Here is a 20,863-nt window from a genome sequence, read left to right as displayed (position 1 = left end):
GTGACAGCAAATGAGCAGGTGATCGAGCAAGCGTCTGATACGAGAGCATTGTGTTTGTATGGAGCGTGTTTGAAGTGAACAGCAGAGACGAAAGCGCATCTGTAATGGCGGCCTCCGTATCATATCAGGATAAAAGAAAATATATATATATTTTTTTTGTTTTTGTTTTTTTGTACACATATATAATGTGCACCCCAGATTTTAGGACAATAAATTAGTTAGATTTTGCCCATTATACATGGAAAAAAACGGTATATATATCACGGAAATATATATATATATATATATGTATATATAGACACACATATATATATATATATACACCGTGATTTTCCATGCCTAATGCGCAAAATTTAACTAATTTATTGTCCTAAAATCTGGGGTGCGCATTATGCATGGGTACAACAATTTTTGAAGAATATATATATATATACATATATATATATTGGGGGTGTAAATCGCGGGTTTTGTCACGATACGATATAATATCGATATAAAGAACTACGATACGATATTTGCCGATATCTTAAAGCCTGCTGCGATTCATTCACGATATATCGCGATATAGTGCTCTACGATCGATATATATATTTTTTAATAAAAAATATAGAACAATATCCTGATTTATAACAATTCATACGCAAAATCAACAAGGTACTGCAAACTCTTTATTTAGGAAATTACAAGAGTATTGTAGTATACAAATTGCTTACTTTAACACTGAACTTTGATGTCGTGTTTTTTTCTTTAAATGTGCGGCGAGATTTGTGCTCCCTGAATATTTGATCACCGCATGGCAGGATTTACAAACTGCACGTGTCTTGTCCGTTGAGCCATCTTTTCTTTGGAATCCAAAGTGCTTCCAAACGAATGACTTGAAGCCTAAAGGGGAGCCAATTTCCTCGTCTTTTTGGACACTAGCCATAGCACCAGCCCAGGAGCCGCGTACTAGTTGTCGACTCCCCTTTCACGTGCAGCAACGCCGCGCACTGCTCCCTGCTCCCAGAAAGAGGAAGCAAGCAACAATGAACTGGATTTCAAAATAAAGTCGCGTCTAATGTCCGAGGTCAAACACGGCGATATAAATCGATGTTTACCTTTAGCATCGATGCCAATAAATCGTAGAGCATTATATCGATTAATCGATGTGTATCGATGAATCGTTACACCCCTAATATATACGTACCGTATTTTGCGCCCTATTAGGCGCACCGGGTTATAAGGCGCACCTTCAATGAACGGCCCATTTTAAAACTTTGTCCATATATAAGGCGCACCGGACTACACCCCTAATATATATACATATATATATATGTATATATATAAAAAAAAAATTTTTTGGACCCATATATAATGTGCACCCCAGATTTAGGACAATAAATTAGTTAAATTTTGCCCATTATACATGGAAAAAAAAACGGTATATATATCACGGAAATATATATATATATAAAAAATTCCCCTCTCACCCTCCGCGGGTGGTCTCCCACTCCAAGCTCGGGTCCTCTACCAGAGGCCTGGGAGCTTGAGGGTTCTGCGCAGTATTTTGGCTGTTCCTAGCACTGCACTCTTCTGGACTGAGATGTCTGATGTTGTTCCTGGAATCTGCTGTAGCCACTCCTCCAGTTTGGGGGTCACTGCCCCAAGTGCCCCAATGACCACGGGCACCACGAGGCCTTCACTTTCCAGGCCTTCTCAAGCTCTTCTTTGAGGCCCTGGTATTTCTCTAGCTTCTCAAGTTCTTTTTTCCTGATGTTGCCATCGCTTGGTATTGCTATATCCACTACAACGGCCTTCTTCTGCTGTTTGTCCACCACCACAATGTCCGGTTGGTTCGCCATCACCATCTTGTCAGTCTGGATCTGGAAGTCCCACAGGATCTTGGCTCGCCCGTTCTCTGCCACCTTAGGGGGTGCTTCCCACTTTGAACTTGGGGCTTCCAGTCCATACTCTGCACAGATGTTCCTGTACACCAGGGGTCACCAAACTACGGCCCGCGGGCCGGACACGGCCCGCGGGACCGTTTAATCCGGCCCGCCAACCCTGAATAAATTGTATTATTAAACTTTTTTTTTTTTTTTGCTCATTTTGCTCATTTTGCCTGCAATGACTGCGTTTCCCCAGTAGATGGGGAAGCGCTCGCCTGCGCATTTACTACCGGAAGCCGTGTCAGAAAGCTCGGTGCACACTCACAAGTGCGTGTACGGACATGGCGCACTCGCGCTCTATTTGTATCAGTCCCGAATTTAGAGCGTGGGCTGTGACGACAGCATTCTTGTAATTTGCGCGCTGAGCTTTCAGATGCAGTTTTGCCCTAAGGCCACCCACAAACCTTCCCCTGGAATCCTTCCGTTAAAATGTCGCCCAAGTAAAGCAGGGTGAACACAGTGCCGAGCGTTTAAAAGAGCCAATTTGGCTCGACGTACGCGACGTGACGTTCAGCCACATGAACGTCAACATCTACCCGTCACAGATCGAGGTAAACGGACCAACACCTCGGATCTCGCGTAAGAATTGCCACAACAAATTTTACTCCAGACTATGACGCACTATCAAACTTTAACAAAAAAGACAGCGGTGTCTACAAGCCTACTGGAACCTACAAAAGGATTATAAGGAAGGAACACAAGAACTTTAAGAGACTGCTCATATGTGTCAGAGAGGTTCTGCTCTGACAACTGAGCTGAACTTTTATCTGTTAAGATTGTGCATGGCACAACAGAAAGTTAATGTTCCATGGTTTTTTTTCTATGAAGAACCCAGAGAGAGTTATTTAGTTATTTATTTCCTGTTTTTTCTGTGAAGAACTCAGAGAGGGTTTAGTTATTATTTATTTCATTAATAGTGTTATTTGTTTCCTGACTTTTTTTCTGTAAAGAACCTGGAAAGGGTTATTAAATAACCGTTATTTGGTTATGTGTGGCTTTCTGGAAAACAATAAATTTTTTAAGCTCCCCTACGATCGTCACACTTTTTCTGTTACAAACTGCCACCGGCCCGCCATCAGAGAAGGGAAAGGTTATGTGGCCCTCACAGGAAAAAGTTTGGGGACCCCTGCTGTACACTATGCCAGCCACTTGGTTATGACGTTCCATGTATGCTTTCCCTGCTAGCATCTTACACCCTGCTGTTATGTGCTGGACTGTCTCAGGGGCCTCTTTGCACAGCCTACACCTTGGGTCTTGTCTGGTGTGGTAGATCTTGGCCTCTATTGCGCTGGTGTTCAGAGCCTGTTCCTGTGCAGCCATGATGAGTGCCTCTGTACTGTCCTTCAGTCCAGCTTTTTCCAGCCATTGGTAGGATTTCTTGATGTCAGCCACTTCACTTATCTGCCGATGGTACATCCCATGTAGGGGTTTGTCCTCCCATGATGGTGTCTCTAGCCACTCTTCCTCTGTTTGCCTTTGTCTGAGACATTCACTGAGCACGTCATCCGTTCGGGCCTTTTCCTTGATGTACTCATGGATCTTGGCTGTTTCGTCCAGAACAGTGACTCTCACACTCAGTAGTCCTCGGCCTCCTTCTTTACGGCTAGTGTACAGTCTCAGGGTGCTGGACTTAGGGTGGAACCCTCCGTGCATGGTTAGGAGCTTCCGTGTCTTGACATCTGTGGTCTGCGTCTCTTCTTTTGGCCAGCTTATTATTCCTGCAGGGTATCTGATGACAGGGTACACCGTGATTTTCCATGCATAATGCGCAAAACTGAACTAATTTATTGTCCTAAAATCTGGGGTGCACATTATGCATGGGTACAACAATTTTTGAAGAAAATCTCCCTCGAAATAAAACTTGAAATCACCTTTCTTCTTGTTTGTTGTCAATTGCGCATCGCATTCAGCCTTCCTGCCCAACACAGTCAGTAAAATTCATAATTGACGACACATCGTTTGATGCGATGGTGCAATCCTTGATGGTGTGTTATTGTGTGATTGTCAAATATTGTTTGTTTTTTAATGTCCATCGCAGACCGGATATCATACGGAGGGCGCCATGACAGTATACGCAGAATGGATGCGCAAGACACGTCAATCGCGCATCGCATTCAGCCATCCTGCCCAACACACTTAGTCAGTAAAATTCATAATTGACGACACATCGTTTGATGCGATGATGCAATCCGTGATGGTGTGTTATTGTCAAATATTGTTTGTTTTTTAATCTCCATTGCAGACCGGATATAATACGGAGGCAGTATCACTGCGCATGCGCACTATGGATCCGATGCGCAGAACAGATGCGCAAGACACGTCAGCGAAAAAAGAGCGAGAGTTCAGTTCTCTACCTAAATGCGTATTACAGGTAATATTTTATTTCACAACACTTTGCCTTGTTCTTTTCTTCTCTGCTGTTCACTTCAAACACGCTCCATACGAACACAAGGCTCTCGTATCAGATGCTTGCTCGATCACCTGCTCGTTTGCTAGCAGTCACAATGTACCCTACACAAATCCGAAACATTTCTTTTTTCTGAAATAATTTACGTTTACGGACTTAAGTAAGAGTCAAAATTTGGGTGCGTATTAAACATGGGTACAGGCTTTTTTCCAGCATCGACATGCCATTTTTAGGGTGCATATTATGCATGGGGGCGTATTATACATGGAAAATTACGGTATATATATATATATATATATATATATATATATATACATATATATATGTATATATATATATACACAGTGATTCTTCACTACTTTGCGTTTCGTTTATCGCGGCTTCACTATATCGCAGATTTTTTTTCCAAATTAAAAAAACATTTAAAAGTCAAAATAAAACTTTGGAATTGAGGAAACATGCGTCTACCCTTTAGGACAATGTAGTGATGCTCCAAATGTTTGTTTACATTCCTTTAGAAGTCAGTTTTCGCGTGTTAGCATGATCGCGAATTCATCTTTCCGAATTCATCTTTCCGCTAACTCGTTAGCCTGCCCAGTACTTCTTGTTGGTGACCGTACTTCACGGATTTCACTTATCGCAGGTGTTTCTATCTATCTATCTATCTATATGTATATATTAGGGGTGTAAATCGCGGGTTTTGTCACGATACGATATAATATCGATATAAAGAACTACGATACGATATTTGCCGATATCTTAAAGCCTGCTGCGATTCATTCACGATATATCGCGACATAGTGCTCTACGATCGATATTTTTTTTTTAATAAAAAATATAGAACAATATCCTGATTTATAACAATTCATACGCAAAATCAACAAGGTACTGCAAACTCTTTATTTAGGAAATTACAAGAGTATTGTAGTATACAAATTGCTTACTTTAACACTGAACTTTGATGTCGTGTTTTTTCTTTAAATGTGCGGCGAGATTTGTGCTCCCTGAATATTTGATCACCGCATGGCAGGATTTACAAACTGCACGTGTCTTGTCCGTTGAGCCATCTTTTCTTTGGAATCCAAAGTGCTTCCAAACGAATGACTTGAAGCCAAAAGGGGAGCAAATTTCCTCGTCTTTTTGGACACTAGCCATAGCACCAGCCCAGGATCCGCGTACTAGTTCTCGCCTCCCCTTTCACGTGCGTGCTCTGCTCACAACACAACAACGCCGGGCGCACTGCTCCCGGAAAGAGGAAGCAAGCAACAACGAACTGGATTTCAAAATAAAGTCGCGTCTAATGTCCGAGGTCAAACACGGCGATATAAATCGATATTTACCTTTAGCATCGATGCCAATAAATCGTAGAGCATTGTATCGATTAATCGATGTGTATCGATGTATCGTTACACCCCTAATATATATATATATATACACACATATATACACCCCTCCACGAGTCATCACCTGATCGTGGTGGAGGGGTTTGCGTGCCTCTATGATCCTAGGAGCCATGTTGCCTGGGGCTTCATGCCCTTGGTAGGGTCACCCATGGCAAACGGGTCCTCGGTGAGGGGCCAGACAAAGCACGGCTCCCACAAGCCCGTTATGAAGAAAAACAAATGGATTTCGTTTTCCCTCGCCCGGACAGGGGGCGCCGGGGCCCCCTTCTGGAGCCAGGCCTGGAGGCGGGGCTCAAAGGCGAGCGTCTGGTAGCCGGGCCTTCACCCATGGGGCCCGGCCGGGCACAGCCCGAAAAGGAAACATGGGTCCCCCTTCCCATGGGGCCAAAGGGGCCGGGTGCAGTGTAAGCTCGGCGACGGCCAAAGGCAGGGACTTTGGCGGTCCGATCCCCGGCTGCAGGAGCTGGCTCTTGGGACATAGAATATCACCTCTCTGGCTGGAAAGGAGCCTGAGCTGGTGTTGAAGGCAGAAAAGTTCCGACTAGACATCGTCGGACTTGCCTCCACACACAGTTTGGATTCCGGTACAAGTCCTCTCGACTGGACTCTCTTCCACTCTGGAGTTGTCCACGGTGAGAGGCGTCGAGCAGGTGTGGGTATACTTATTGCCCCCCGGCTGGGTTGCCTGCACATTTGGGTTCACCCCGGTGAACGAGAGGGTAGCCTCCCTTCGCCTTCGGGTGGGGGCACGGGTCCTGACTGTTCAAGATTCAAGAGTTTTTATTCGCCATGTTTGAGCGTGCCAAACAAGGAATTTGACTTTGGTAAAAACACACCCTCTGTTCAACATTTAGGTGGCTAACAACATTCAGGACATGTGAATAATGGCAAAAACAGTGTAGACAAATTCAAAAAGGTGTGAAGAGCAGGATGTTATTGCACAGTAATGTCTCTGAGACTCTATGAGTGGTGTGAGTTCATCAGAGCAACAGCCTGGGGGAAGAAGCTGTCTCTGTGTCTGCTGGTTTTGGCGTACCGAGCTCTATAACGCCGTCCGGAGGGGAGTAGTTCAAACAGACTGCAACCTGGGTGAGAAGGGTCTGTAGAGATGTTCCTTGCCCGATTCCTGGTCCTGGACAGGTACAAGTCTTGGATAGATGGGAGGTTGAGTCCAATGATCTTTTCTGCAGCTCTGATTGTCCGTTGTAGTCTGTGCTTGTCTTGTTTGGAGGCCGATCCAAACCAGACAGTGATGGAGGTGCAGAGGACAGACTGGATGATGGCAGTGTAGAAGGTCTTCAGAAGCTCTCACGGCAGGTTGAACTTCTTGAGCTGTCTCAGGAAGTACAGCCTCTGCTGGGCCTTCTTCCGGACAGAGTCTATGTGGCCGGTCCATTTCAGGTCCCGAGAGATTGTGGTTCCCAGGAACTTGAAGGTGTCTGTGGAGAGAATAGTATTACTGCGGATAGTGAGGGGTAAAAGTGGTGAAGGGTCTCGCCTGAAATCCACTGTCATCTCCACGGTCTTGAGTGGGTTCAGCTCCAGATGGTTTTGACTGCACCAGTGGACCAGCCGCTCCACCTCCTGTCTGTACGCAGTCTCATCACCGTCCTGGATCAGTCCGATGAGAGTAGTGTCGTCTGCATACTTCAGGAGCTTCACAGGAGAGTCACCTGAGGAGAAATCATTGGTGTAGAGAGAGAAGAGCAGTGGGGAGAGGACGCACCCATAAGGGGCTCCAGTGTTGGTGGTCCGGGTGTCAGATGTGATGCCCCCCAGCCTCACACGCTGTTTCCTGTTGGTCAGGAAGCTGGTGATCCACTGACAGGTTACAAACTGCACGTGTCTTGTCCGTTGAGCCATCTTTTCTTTGGAATCCAAAGTGCTTCCAAACGAATGACTTGAAGCCTAAAGGGGAGCAAATTTCCTCGTCTTTTTGGAGACTAGCCATAGCACCAGCCCAGGAACCACGTACTAGTTGTCGACTCCCCTTTCACGTGCCTGCTCTGCTCACAACACAACAACGCCACGCACTGCTCCCGGAAAGAGGAAGCAATGAACTGGATTTCAAAATAAAGTCCCGTCTAACGTCCGAGGTCAAACACGGCGATATAAATCGATGTTTACGTTTAGCATCGATGCCAATAAATCGTAGAGCATTATATCGATTAATCGATGTGTATCGATGAATCGTTACACCCCTAATATATACGTACCGTATTTTGCGCCCTATTAGGCGCACCGGGTTATAAGGCGCACCTTCAATGAACGGCCCATTTTAAAACTTTGTCCATATATAAGGCGCACCGGACTATAAGGCGCATAAAATAGAAGCTTTACTGCAACAAACTGAGGTTGACTAGGGTTGCGGTATGCACCCACTAGCCAATAACCAACGAACCCTCTGTAAACAATTGTCTTTCTCAAACGATCTCCTATAAAATGATTGGAACTGACTAAAGTTCGATCTAACGCATTGGTACTACTTACCTATGTTTCTCTTCCATATCAATCCGTAGATTTACTCGAAACATTAACAGAGCAGCCTATTTTGACATGAAATAGCCTCGCGCGTATAGCAGCTATCGTTATAGCATTAGCCAGACGCAATTTCCCATGAGCCTCAGCTCGGAATCTCCCATGAGCCTCAGCAAAGTGTAAACAATCGCGTTTCTCAAACGATCTCCTATAAAATGATCAGCACTGACTTAAGTTCGATCTAACGCATTGGTACTACTTACCTATGTTTCCCTTCCATATCGACCGGTAGATTTACTCGAAACATTAACAGAGCAGCCTATTTTGACATGAAATAACCTCACGCGTATAGCAGCTATCGTTATAGCATTAGCCATCCGCAATTTCCCATGAGCCTCAGCTCGCAATCTCCCATGAGCCTCAGCAAAGTGTAAACAATCGCGTTTCTCAAACGATCTCCTATAAAATGATCAGAACTGACTAAAGTCACGGGACAGACTGACACTCGGGTCTGCGCTGGCGGTGCTGATATAGCGCTGTCCATGAGCCCGTGGCAGGTGTGTGGGGGGGGCGTGGTCCTGTCACAGGTGGCGCCAGCACGTGACAGAACCCCCCACAAGGGACGGCTCCCGACGTCCCCAGAACACTAAACCAACAAAAAAAAAAAAAAGAAGGCAGAGGAAGGCAACCGACCAGGCCGGGGGGGTCAGTACTCCGTCAAAACGTCCGACTCCTAGCCGGACGCAGGATCGACGGATGTGGGGGCAGAAGACCCCGGTACCGGCGGACAAGACCGTCCCGGACCCTTACCCCTGGTCTCTCCTCGGGCGCCCGCACCGGGGGCCGGTTGGTCCGGGTGACAGCGATGGAACTCTGTGATGAGCGAACGGTCGAGAATCCAGCGGGCCGGAACCCAGGAGCGGTGGGCGTCGTCATAGCCTTCCCAATCCACTAGGTATTGGAAGCCACGACCGCGCCGCCGCGATTGGAGCAAGGAGCGGACGGCGTAAGCCGGACCCCCATCGATGAGCTGGGGCGGCGGCGTTGGAACGGGCGCCGGCGCCAACGTGCTCTCAAAGAAGGGCCGCACACGGGACACGTGGGGTGAACCTTCATGGACCTAGGAAGGAGGAGATGGACGGCGGACGGGCCAATCACCTTCTCGATAGGGAACGGTCCAACAAGGCGTGGCGCCAGCTTGCGGGATCCCGCTCGCAGCGGCAAATCCCGCGTCAAGAGCCACACCCGCTGACCCACTCTATACTCCGGAGCCGGCGTCCGGCACTTGTTCGCCTGGCGGGTGTAGCCTGAAACAGAGCGGAGAACAGCGGTCCGGGCCCTCGCAACGGCGGACACAAGGCCGGGCCGACGGGCACGCCAAACCACGTTCCTGGTGGGCGAACAAGGGTGGCTGGTACCCGAAGACGCAGTGGAAAGGCGACAGTCCCGTGGCCGAGCTGGGGAGGGAATTGTGACCGTACGCCACCCACGGGAGCTGTTGGACCCACCCACGCTGGTCCCCGGCGGCCATGCATCGGAGGGACCTGCCCAGTTCCTGGTTCAGGCGCTCCGCTTGCCCAGAACTCCGTCCAGAAGGTGGAAGCGAATTGCGGGCCTCGGTCTGACACGATGTCCTGTGGGAGACCGTGGTGACGAAACACCTCCCGCACCATGATGGACGCAGTCTGCTTCGCAGACGGAAGCTTAGGCAGAGAAATGAAGTGCGTCATCTTACTGAACCGGTCCACCACCGTGAGAACCACCGTGTTTCCCTCCGAGGGGGGGAGGCCCGTGACAATGTCGACTGACAGGTGAGACCAGGGACGCTGGGGAACCGGCAAGGGTTGGAGCAGCCCGGCCGGAGGACGAGTAGACGTCTTACAGCGGTTACAGATTGAGCAGGCTCTGACGTAATCGCTGGTGTCCACTTGCCAGGTGGGCCACCAGAAACGCTGTGCCACCACGTACCTCGTCCGTGCAGCTCCGGGATGACAGGCCAGGCGTGTTGTGTGCCCATTGCAGAACGGACGACCTCAGGCCCTCAGGGACGAACAGCCGGCCCTCCGGGCAGTTGCTGGGGCCGGGTTGATCGCGTGATGCGGCTTCCACTTGGCGTTCAATCTCTCAAGAAAGAGCCGCCACCCAAACCGAGCTCGGGAGGATAGCGGGAGGCGGATCCTGTCCCTCCTCCCCACCAGGAACCAAACGCGACAGGGCGTTGTCACGGCTTCGGAGTGGAGAAATGGAGCAGGGCGACCAAGTGCAGCTTGGACCAGGGTTTATTGCAGCAAACCCAAAAGACTCGGCAAACTGACGTGACTAAACAACAAACTAACAAGACCAAAGCGTGAAACAAAAGACAGGAACCAAACAAACCTTGACCGTGAGACATGCATTGTCCACATCTTACGCACAATGCTCCGACCGGGAGTGACCCGCAAACAGAACTTAAATACATCACAGGTAACGAGAGGCAGGTGCGTGTGGTTACATTAATCAAGGGCACACAGGAAGGGAGGGGCGAGCACACAGACACATAACCAAAACTGGAGACGAGGCATGACAGGCGTCCTCCTTCGCGTTACGGGAACCCGGTCTGTAGGAAAGAGAGAACTTAAACCGGTCAAAGAACAGAGCCCACCGTGCTTGCCTCGCGTTCAGCCTCTCTTATCTCAGGTACTCCAAGTTGCGGTGGTCGGTCCAGACAATGAACGGAGTGGTGGCGCCCTCCAGCCAATGCCGCTACTCCTCCAAGGCCAACTTGACGTCGAGGAGCTCCCGATTACCGATGTCATAGTTCCGCTCTGAGGCTGACAAGCGGCGAGAAAAGAAAGCGCACGGGTGGAGACGATCGTCTTGGCGGGCACGTTGGGACAACACCGCCCCGACACCCACGTTTGAGGCATCTACCTCGACCACAAACTGTCTCTCGGGGTCGGGGACTCGGAGGATGGGAGCGGACGTGAACCTCCTCTCGTGAAGCTTCTGGAATGCCTGTTCCGCCCGTTCCGTCCATTTGTACAGGAAGGCGGGGCTGGTAAGGGCGGTGAGGCGCGCCGCCACCATGCTGTATCCACGGATAAATCGGCGATAAAAGTTTGTGAAACCCAAGAACTGTTGCAGCCGCTTTTGCGTCTCGGGAACAGGCCATGACGTGACCGCTTGCACCTTCCCAGGATCCTCACGCACCACGTAGCCGAGGAACCTGACAGAGGAGGCGTGGAACTCGCACTTCTCCCCCCTTCACGTAGAGCGAATTCTCCAGGAGGCAGCGCAGCAGCGTCCGAACGTGCTTGATGTGCTCAGGGAGCGAGCGGGAGAAGATGAGGATGTCGTCCAAATATACGAACACGAATTGGTCCAGCATGTCGTAGCACGTCGTTTATCAAGGACTGGAAAACCACTGGTGCGTTGGTGAGCCCAAACGGAACCACCAAGTACTCGTAGTGTCCGCTCGGGGTGTTGAAAGCCGTCTTCCACTCGTCTCCCTCCCGGATGCGGATCAGGTGGTAAGCGTTGCGAAGATCCAGCTTTGTGAAGATGGTGGCACCCTGAAGGCTCTCAAAGGCGGAAGACAGAAGAGGCAGAGGGTATCGGTTCTTTACAGTGATCTTGTTTATTCCCCGATAATCGACGCACGGGCAGAGTGTGCCGTCCTTCTCCACGAAGAAGAACCCTGCTCCCGCAGGTGAAGAGGACGGCCGTATGATGCCAGCCGCCAGGGACTCCCGGATGTATTCCTCCATGGCCCGGCGCTCAGGAGCGGACAGGGAGTAGACGGGTCCCTTGGGGGGGGAAGGTGCCGGGCAACAGGTCGATGGCGCAATCGTAAGACCGGTGGGGAGGAAGAGAAGTGGCCCTGGCTTTACTAAAAACCTCTTTGAGTTCGTGATAAACTGCTGGTACAGTGGAGATGTCGAGACTGTACTTGGGCGGGGCTCTATCGAGTGGGCTGGTGGCCGCCCTCAGGCACGTCCGATGGCAGCGTTCACTCCACTGCCGAACAACCCCCACCTCCCAGTCCAGTACCGGGTCGTGCTGTCGTAGCCAAGGGTGCCCCAGAATGAGCAGCTGTCCTTGGAGGGAAAGAAGGAAAAACTGGGTGGTCTTGTGGTGATTGCCGGAGAGCAGTAATTTAACTGGTTCCGTCACGAAGGCCACCTCGACGATCAGTCGGCCATCAATGGCGCGTGCGGGAATGGACGGGCTCAGAGGCAGGAAGTCAATACCCCACTGACGTGCCAGGCAAATGTCCATGATGTTCCCCTCCGCCCCGGAATCCACCAGGGCTGCCATGTTCTGGTCGCCCGGCGCAAGCTGGACACGTGTCTGTAGCGTGAGCGTACTGGGACTGGGAGAGCCGGTGCTTGTCGAGCTCACGCGGATCCCCCGACGCCGCGTGATCTCCGGCCTTTTAACGGGCACACCGCCACTCGATCACCCCCCTCCCCACAGTAAACGCACAAGCCCAGTAAGAGGCGTCGACGGTGCTCCTCAGAGGAGATCCGCGCCCCTCCCAGATCCACGGGCTCGGCGGGTGGTGTGGTTAGCGGGTCCCCAGCAGACGGAGGAAGGTGACCACGTGGGTTTCGCGGGGATCTCCGCTCCCGATTGCGCCGCCGCATCCGGATCCGCAGGTCTACTCGAGCCGCCAAGTCCATCGCGTCCTTCAGGGTTCGCGGGCGATCGTAGGACACTAGCTCGTCCTTCATGTACTCCGCGAGACCATTGAGGAATGTGCTGACGAGCGCCGGCTCGTTCCACCCGCTGCTGCCGGCCAACGTCTGGAACTTAAGTGCGTAATCCGCGACCGATCGGCTACCTTGACGCAGCGTCGCCAATTCCTCGGCGGCGTCTTCAGCGGCAGAGCCCAGGTCAAATAGGCGGAGGATTTCGTCTTTTCAAGGCATCGATTATTTTTTTTCTTCTTAATTTACTCTCGCATTTACTCGTGTCGTGAACTATTAGCCGCAGGCTCACTATCGCCCCATCTTCGAGGCAAAGGTACTGGCTGCCTCAAGGCCCGTATTTTCCCGCTGACTGCAAGCACGCGCCGTTTGCACGCGCTCAGTACAGTGGTGCACACTCACACGCTCACCCTGAAAGGCACTACCTGTCACTGCCTCAGCCTCCATGATTTTCGTCTCCCGTTGTTATTTGAACAAGAAATACAGCTATTTTGACTATGAAAATGATCCAAATGTATAGGAAACACACCAAAATTTAATTAAAAGCATAGACCACAGAACAGATATTATATTATGTTTTATTATATTATTCATTTTTTAACAACTTATAGTGACAGCTGAGGAAACCTTTACTGCCCCTGGTGGCAAGGTGAGCCACTGCCTCACCTGCCTCCTATGAGTGCACGTGCCTGGCTAACAGTTATCTCACATTTCCGGTTCTTATTATATTGACGAGGGATTTTCAGCAGATTTTTAGCGCCCCCTAGAGTCCACTGGGGCCTTAGTATTGCCTGCTTATCTTGCCTCATGGGTGGGTGAGCTTGCTCTGGCCCTCCAAATTATTTGTCAGGTCTTGTGTAAACGTTATGTACAAAGCCCTGTTGATTATCTTGCAGGCGGAGCGCTGAGTCAACAAATGAAGACTTGGCTAATCATTCACCATCTGAAAACATTGTGATGGACCTCAAAGAAAACGGGCCTAAAAAGTCCCTGACCCTGAGTGGCCTTCTCCACACACAAACTCACACATGTGCCTAAGTGTTGCACGACAGCTGAACGCAAACATCTTTAAGCGTTCGCCATCCGTCATGCGAGCAGGCGGATGGAGGTCAGAGAAAAAAAATAAAGTCACCACAGAGGCCAACGAGCTGACATCCTTGTCTCTGTGTGCCCTGCGATTGGCTGGCAACCGGTTCAGGGTGTCCCCCACCTACTGCCCGATGACGGCTGGGATAGGCTCCAGCACACCCGCGACCCCCGTGGGGACTAAGCGGTACAGAAAACGGATGGATACTTTGTTTTTTTCTATTTTTCTTTTATTCACATAACACAAAGTGTATACATATACTACATAGTTTTCCAACATTTTGGTTTATCTTTGTATTTGTTTTCAATATTGTTTGAAAATCTATGTATTTTCCATTTAATGTTTTGGATAGTTAGAGATTTTAAATAAATAATTTTCCCTAATAGTTACTATAGTCCCTAATTATAATACTTTTGTATTGTTTGAATATCTGTGTATTTGTAACCACAAACAAAATGAAAAAAAAAACTACCAGAAAAGCACCCTAACCATTCAGCCACCAACAATCAAAGGGTGAGTACACGCCTAATTTGCTTCACGGTGATTAACTTGTATATTTTTTACATTTGTACACTGTAAACGAGATTTAGAAAGATTTTCATTCTGGAACAGATGAACAGCTTTTCCATTTTTTTCCTGTGGGAAAGTTTTGTAACTTGTCGTCATTCCTTGCCACAAATTAATGTGCTTCGTATGGGCATTTGTTGCTCCGATTCCAAACTAAGATAGTACACACACATACACACTTAGAAAGACGGTCGGACGAGTAAAGAAAAGACAAAAGACCCCAACGCGTGTGCATGCGTGCGTGCGTGCGTGTCAGCGTCTTATAAATGAGCTCGGGAGCGCGAGAGCTATGAGAGGATGAGACAAGTGTCTGACGATGACTTGGACACCCTCCTTCCGCCAGATGGGCGAGAAGGGCCACGCCAAGACAGGGAGGCACAGACGTGTTTGGAAAGTTGATGAAGTGTTGGGGAAACAGTCACATTTGACCCCTGACTGACCTTCAGCATATTCAAGATTCAAGTGTTTATTCGCCATGTTTGAGCGTGCCAAACAAGGAATTTGACTTTGGTAAATCACAGCCTCTGTTCAACATTTAGGTGACTAACAACACTCAGGACATGTGAAAAATGGCAAATATTCTCAAACATCCCCTGATCTTAAACTCCCAAGAGGGCAAGGAGAAACTCAAAACTCCAGCTAGGGGAAATGAGAAACCTTGAGAAGAGACCACAGATGGGAGGGTCCCTCTTCCAGGATAACCAGGCTGCAATGGATGCAGAGATATCAATGTGTCACAAGAAAAACATCATCTGGTTGGACACAAAGGGAAAATGTTAATCCTTCAATGTTGATCTGACTTCAATGCAGTGTGAATGTGTGACTATTAATAAAGATATTTTTCCAATACACTTGCCAGTATCCCGATACACAATAACACAATGGGATAAAATGAGCACAAATGTTAACATTAGCATGCTAATTTTCAACTGTATATACCATTTTTTAAATTGTTTTTATTTTCACAATATTTCCCTAATATTGAGATGGTATCACTTCCCCTATCAAGATACAGTCATTGTGTGATAATTTATATTGAGACAGTATCTATATGCACACATGTATGCGTGACATGAACATTTTGCATACATGTGTGTCACACAGTTTGGTCGTCTTTTCTTGCTCCCATCACGAACGAAAGCTGCAGCACATTAACACTTGAACGTCCATGAATTTGATTGCCGTCCAGCCTTTTGTTCTTTGTCTTGTGGTCCCAATCTTGTTCAAATAGCTTCCAGAGGCGGATATGCTGCAGAGATCATTCACATTCCAACATGTGCGACTGAAGGATATATAAAGACAACAAAGACACTAAATTGGGAAGTCACCCATTGCGTGTGTGCGCTAGAGAAAAATTTTCTGTGTTGTAAAAATATAAAATACTGTTAGCATTATTGGGAAACACAAGCTGATATTGATAGTGACTTTTTTCCAATACTGAATAATAATTATGATGAGATCACTGAATATCGATTATCAACCATAGTTTAATCGCGATACCATCCGTATCACAGAAAAAACATTCTGATATTCTTCTCTGTATCGTCATACCATTGATATGATCGACTAAGATTGTATTGTTTTCTGGCCCCCCCACCTAGTCTGGAGGAAAGATTTAAGCTTTCCTCCCTTTTTTTTATGTGCGCTGATGTAGTCCAGTAAAAAGTATGGTGGTGTAAGTGGATCCAAAGTGCTGCTTTAAGACTTTTCCAGACTCGTCCACAGCGTCATGCCAGCGGTCCATTTGATGTGGACCATTGCTGCCAATTGAAGGATTCCTCTTTTGCCTTTCCGTCCTCAGGATCAAAGAAAATCTATTTGACTGAGGCCCGCTGTCGCCACGACAACCTAGATCACAGACAGGAAGCTTCATGGATCCTTGTCATCAACAATGACACCACTCTACCAGCCAGGGACCCTCTGAGAAGAACACACCACCCCCACTATCGTGTTTGCGTCGTGTGGGGAATTTAATTCCAAATACACCATCTTCCTGTGTGTGCATGTGTGTGTGGGCTTATATGTTGCTCCGTTTTTTTTCCCGAGATGTGAAGTAAAACAATTTTGTTTCACTCAAATCCAAATTATTATTCTATTGTTATTCTTGTTGCTACAGCTAACTTGCTAATGCGAGTGAGTGACAATGATTTGCAACGCTATTTACAATATACTTTTGGTAAAGAAAACTATAACACAATATTAGGTTCTTATTTGGCCTTTTCCGTGCAGCTAGCAATATGCGTCTTTTTTTTTTTTTTTTTGGAATGAGTCCAGGAGAACCTGAATTTCAAAATGGTTGATTTTCATTTCTTGATGCACATGTGAGGTTGGAAATGTTAGTGGTCAGACAGAGAAGCATTGTGCCAACCTGCTTTCTCAGCAAATGTGTGTTGCGTTAGTGTGCCAGTGGACAACCAGGATGTGGGGGTAAAAAAATCTAGTACTGTAGTCATATTTTTATTTTTATTTGTTAAAAGGGTCCAAACGTAGACAACAACAAAAAAAGACATGAAAGGAAGAAGTTTTAAATAGTTGTTTACTGTAATGACTTTTCCATTGTTGCTTGCATTGTGTACAGTGTAATTAACAGCGGGGCAATAAAACATGCTGTCGCTGCGAGCGCAACCAAAATAACACAAAAGCTTTTTTCATATTTAGATATATATATAAATTCATAAAAAACATTTTTACAGCCTGTGGCGGTTAAGCAGGGCGGGGAATGAAAGGAATGAGTCCAGACAAGTGCTGTTGTCGCAAAACTTGCTGGGAAACGTAGTTAAAGACCACGTGCGCACATAGCTAGCATGACTAGCACGTATGTGTTTAGATAAAAGACAATTTAGTCTTCAATGCTCTTTGAGAACAGAAACTTTCATATGTATTTTCCATAAACATGAAGGTCAAATTAGTCTTTAATAAATGCAATATATGCATTTTTGTGAATATCAAAGACACAAAAAGTTTCTAACGAATACGCGCTGTGAATATACACTGTGAATAAGTCGGAATGGTGAGAATTGTGTGATGAAATGCATTTTTCTGTTTGGGAGTGTTGATGGTAAGAAGAACATCAACGACAGATCTGTTTTGCATTTTCTCAAGACGGATTTCCCTCCAGCGACCCTTCCTTGTTCCTTGATGATTTGTTTAGCTGCTTCGAAAACGCGTTTGTCGCCTAATTCCTTGCCCTCTTTTTCTTTCTCCATTTATGGCCTTTTTCTTTCTTTTCCACAAGGCACAAAGCAGCCTGGAGCTCATCTGGTTCCTCTTGCGTCTGCGGTCGCAACAGTGAAAAGGCCACATCAAAGCTGGCTGTCAGAGAGGCTGCAGAAGACGACGACGATGGAGAAATAGAAGAGGAGGGAAAAATCTGGGACAAATTCTGGTGCTCCCCCCCTCACACACACACACACACACACACGCACGCACAGTAATGTGTCTGCATTGGTGGAAACTCTGGAAGAAAGGATGGCTCATGTTTGCCCATGGCATATAGTGGCTTAGGGTGACAATTTGAACATAATTAAAATACCAATTTGCTTTTGGTATTTATGAAAAAGCAAGCTCGCTTAATTTAAGAATAGTCTTTGAAAATAATAATTTGAGACTTTAAGTTGTTATATTTTGGGAAACGAAATGGTTCCATGCATATTTATTTCAAAGCCGTCCATTTTTATACACACTACTGTAGTGACAATGAAATGAATAATGTAGTAGTGTTAGTAATGAATGCGTTGTGGGAGTCAAGAAAAAGACACACAAGAAGCGTGAGTGTACCTGCTGCTCAGCACTGATCTTTGTGTTGTGCCTGGATACGTTGGGAGCCACAAAAACCTAAAAAAAAAAACCGCCCAACAGATATTAGAAACAGATGAATCCTATGTGGGATGTTTCGTCCAAAAAGCTAGCTGCCAAGAAACGTTTCTCCTAATGATAGAATGAACGTTTTGCAAGACATGCCGTGTTTTTTTTTTTGTTTTTTTCCAAACACACCCTGTTTTCTGATGAAACAAGATGGTGTATGACTCAAAGCGGTCTTTGATGTTTACAAAAACATTTGCTGTCTCCAATGAAGACTAAATTGTATTCTATATTAACCTTTAGTATAGGCATCAGCTTGCATGTTCGCCAAGCTGCAGCGGCCCGGCAGGGAAGAAGCCGAGGCCGCGCAAGCCACAAGAATCCCGACAGTCGCCGCAGTACGGTCCAGGCCTCTTTTAGATGCCTCAGAGTTGCGCTGCGTCATGGATTTCTATGAATGTGAAGGACTTGACATCTTCGACTGCATGTCCTTCACCACTTTGAACGTTTGAGCTGCAGCTAAAAAAAGAAAAAGATAGAAAGTGTCTGCTCGTGACTTTGATCGTATTGTCGTCTGCAGCTTATTTCACGGACAGTTACCGCAACATGACTTCAAGTTAGCTTTATGGTAGGATCAAAATTGTCTTTGAGAAGCTAAATGTGCATTTTGTAACCATCAAAGGCGAAACCGTATTTGATGTTTGTGTGTGCGTATGTGTGGACGGGCGGGGGGTGGCATCTTAGCATCATTGAAGACTTGAAAACAAATTTGCCTTTGATGTTTATTAGCTTCATTGAAGACTAAATATGTTTAGATGTCTATGGAAAAATCTATGCTAATTTCACAGATTTTTTAATGTTTCTTTTTATTATTACAAAAAAAGTAAGTGTATGAGTCTTTGATGTGCATGTACCGTAATTTTCGGACTATAAGTCGCGTTTTGTTTCATAGTTTGGGTGGGGGGGCGACTTATACTCAGGAGAGACTTATATATGTTTTTTTTCACAAATTTTTACTTGATCATTAACACATCACTTACTTACAAGTATAGTTGACCACTTCACATGTTATTTTTAGTATAGTTGATCACTTCACATGCTTTGATATCTTTATCTTGAACATATTCAAAACATGAAAAATAGAGAGAAAAAAATCAACACTTTAAAGCGCCATATCCTCTGGACATGTCGATGGATTTAATGATTTGGAGTGACACAAATGGTTTGATAATATTGTTGTTTATGTGATAGTTAAAATATAGTTTATATATCGTTGTATGGGCCTGTGGAATAGTTTGAACTGCGGCGCAGCACACGGCATTGTTGACAAAGGACGATCGATGGATTTAATGAATTGGAGTGACACAGATGGTTTTATAATCGTGTTATTTATGTAATTTTTTTTTTAAATAACTGAATGTTCCGTCAGGCCCGTTCTCAGCTCCTCATTTGTGTTTGTCACGTTAGCATACCGTATCGTTTAGCCTGTTGTTGCTCGTTCATGTCTGTTCTTGGTGTTGGATTTTGTCGAATAAATTGCCCCCCAAAATGCGACTTATACTCCGGAGCGACTTATATATGTTTTTTTTTCACTTTTTTGGGCATTTTATGGCTGGTGCGACTTATACTCCGGAGCGATAGTCCAAAAATTACAGTATTCAATTTCACATAAAATAGTTATCTTAAAAGACTTGAGTGAAAATGCAAATCTTTTCTTGGATGGTCACAAAAATGGCCTCCCTCCCCATTTTAGAGTACACACTATTTGTTTTCAAATCTTGAAATGGTCTTGCTCTGAGTTCCTCCAAAAAAGTGTCTTGTCATCTTCATTCATTTTCATTTTGACCCCCCCCCCCCCCCCCCCCCCCCTCCGAATCATTCCCGCCCACTTGTGCACTTAAATCAGGGCCAATTCATCATGTGACGGCACGCTGGCTGTTTCACTTGGCAAACAAGAGGAGCCCACAATGCACATGGGGCATATGTTTACCCCATGAAACGTTTTGGCCTCAGCTACGCCATCAGTCTCTCTTGTCCTATCTGGATCTCATTTAGCTTCAGCAGATGGCGGCCATGCTGAACTTGGAAAGATGGCCGTGCCTTTTGACTCTCACGCTTTGGCTTACAGAGTTGCTTTTCCTTCGCAGGAAGAAGGAATTAATCTAGATGTCGTGTCGAACAAAATGAGGGTCAAGTGGTGTACCAAATCGACATCATTAGTCTAGTGAGTGATTTGTTTTTTTCTTGCCATGAAAAACACAGGTAATGTTTTTCAAAAAATTATTTTGCAAGAATACAATATTTTGGTTTTTTTTCAACAAAATGGGAAATAATGCACTTCCCTCGTTAACTATCACCATTAGTTATCAAAGTTGAGCTTGTCTGCTTTTTTTTATGTTTTACAGATTAACTTCTTACACTTTGAAGCATTGCCAGCAGTTTGTGTTGCTTGTACGATGACGACTGTTCAAACCAGTAACAGATTATTTCATCCATCCATCCAT

The 20,863-nt window shown here is 46.5% G+C and overlaps 1 long non-coding RNA gene across 1 annotated transcript; it reads right to left on the bottom strand.

Moving 5' to 3' along the window:
• Positions 1 to 17,012: 17,012 nt before the first annotated feature.
• Positions 17,013 to 19,713, bottom strand: LOC133165766 (uncharacterized). The gene is made up of 3 exons (XR_009717658.1): positions 18,657 to 19,713; positions 18,336 to 18,392; positions 17,013 to 17,882 (listed from the first exon to the last, which is right to left on the bottom strand). It is a non-coding gene; the product is annotated as an uncharacterized LOC133165766 (long non-coding RNA).
• Between the last annotated feature and the right edge of the window lie 1,150 nt (positions 19,714 to 20,863).

This window comes from Syngnathus typhle, linkage group LG13 (assembly GCF_033458585.1).
Source record: "Syngnathus typhle isolate RoL2023-S1 ecotype Sweden linkage group LG13, RoL_Styp_1.0, whole genome shotgun sequence".
In the NCBI taxonomy this organism is placed as follows: Eukaryota; Metazoa; Chordata; class Actinopteri; order Syngnathiformes; family Syngnathidae; genus Syngnathus; species Syngnathus typhle.
Note: the sequence above shows the minus strand (reverse complement) of the source record. Positions and strands in the feature narration are given on the sequence as shown.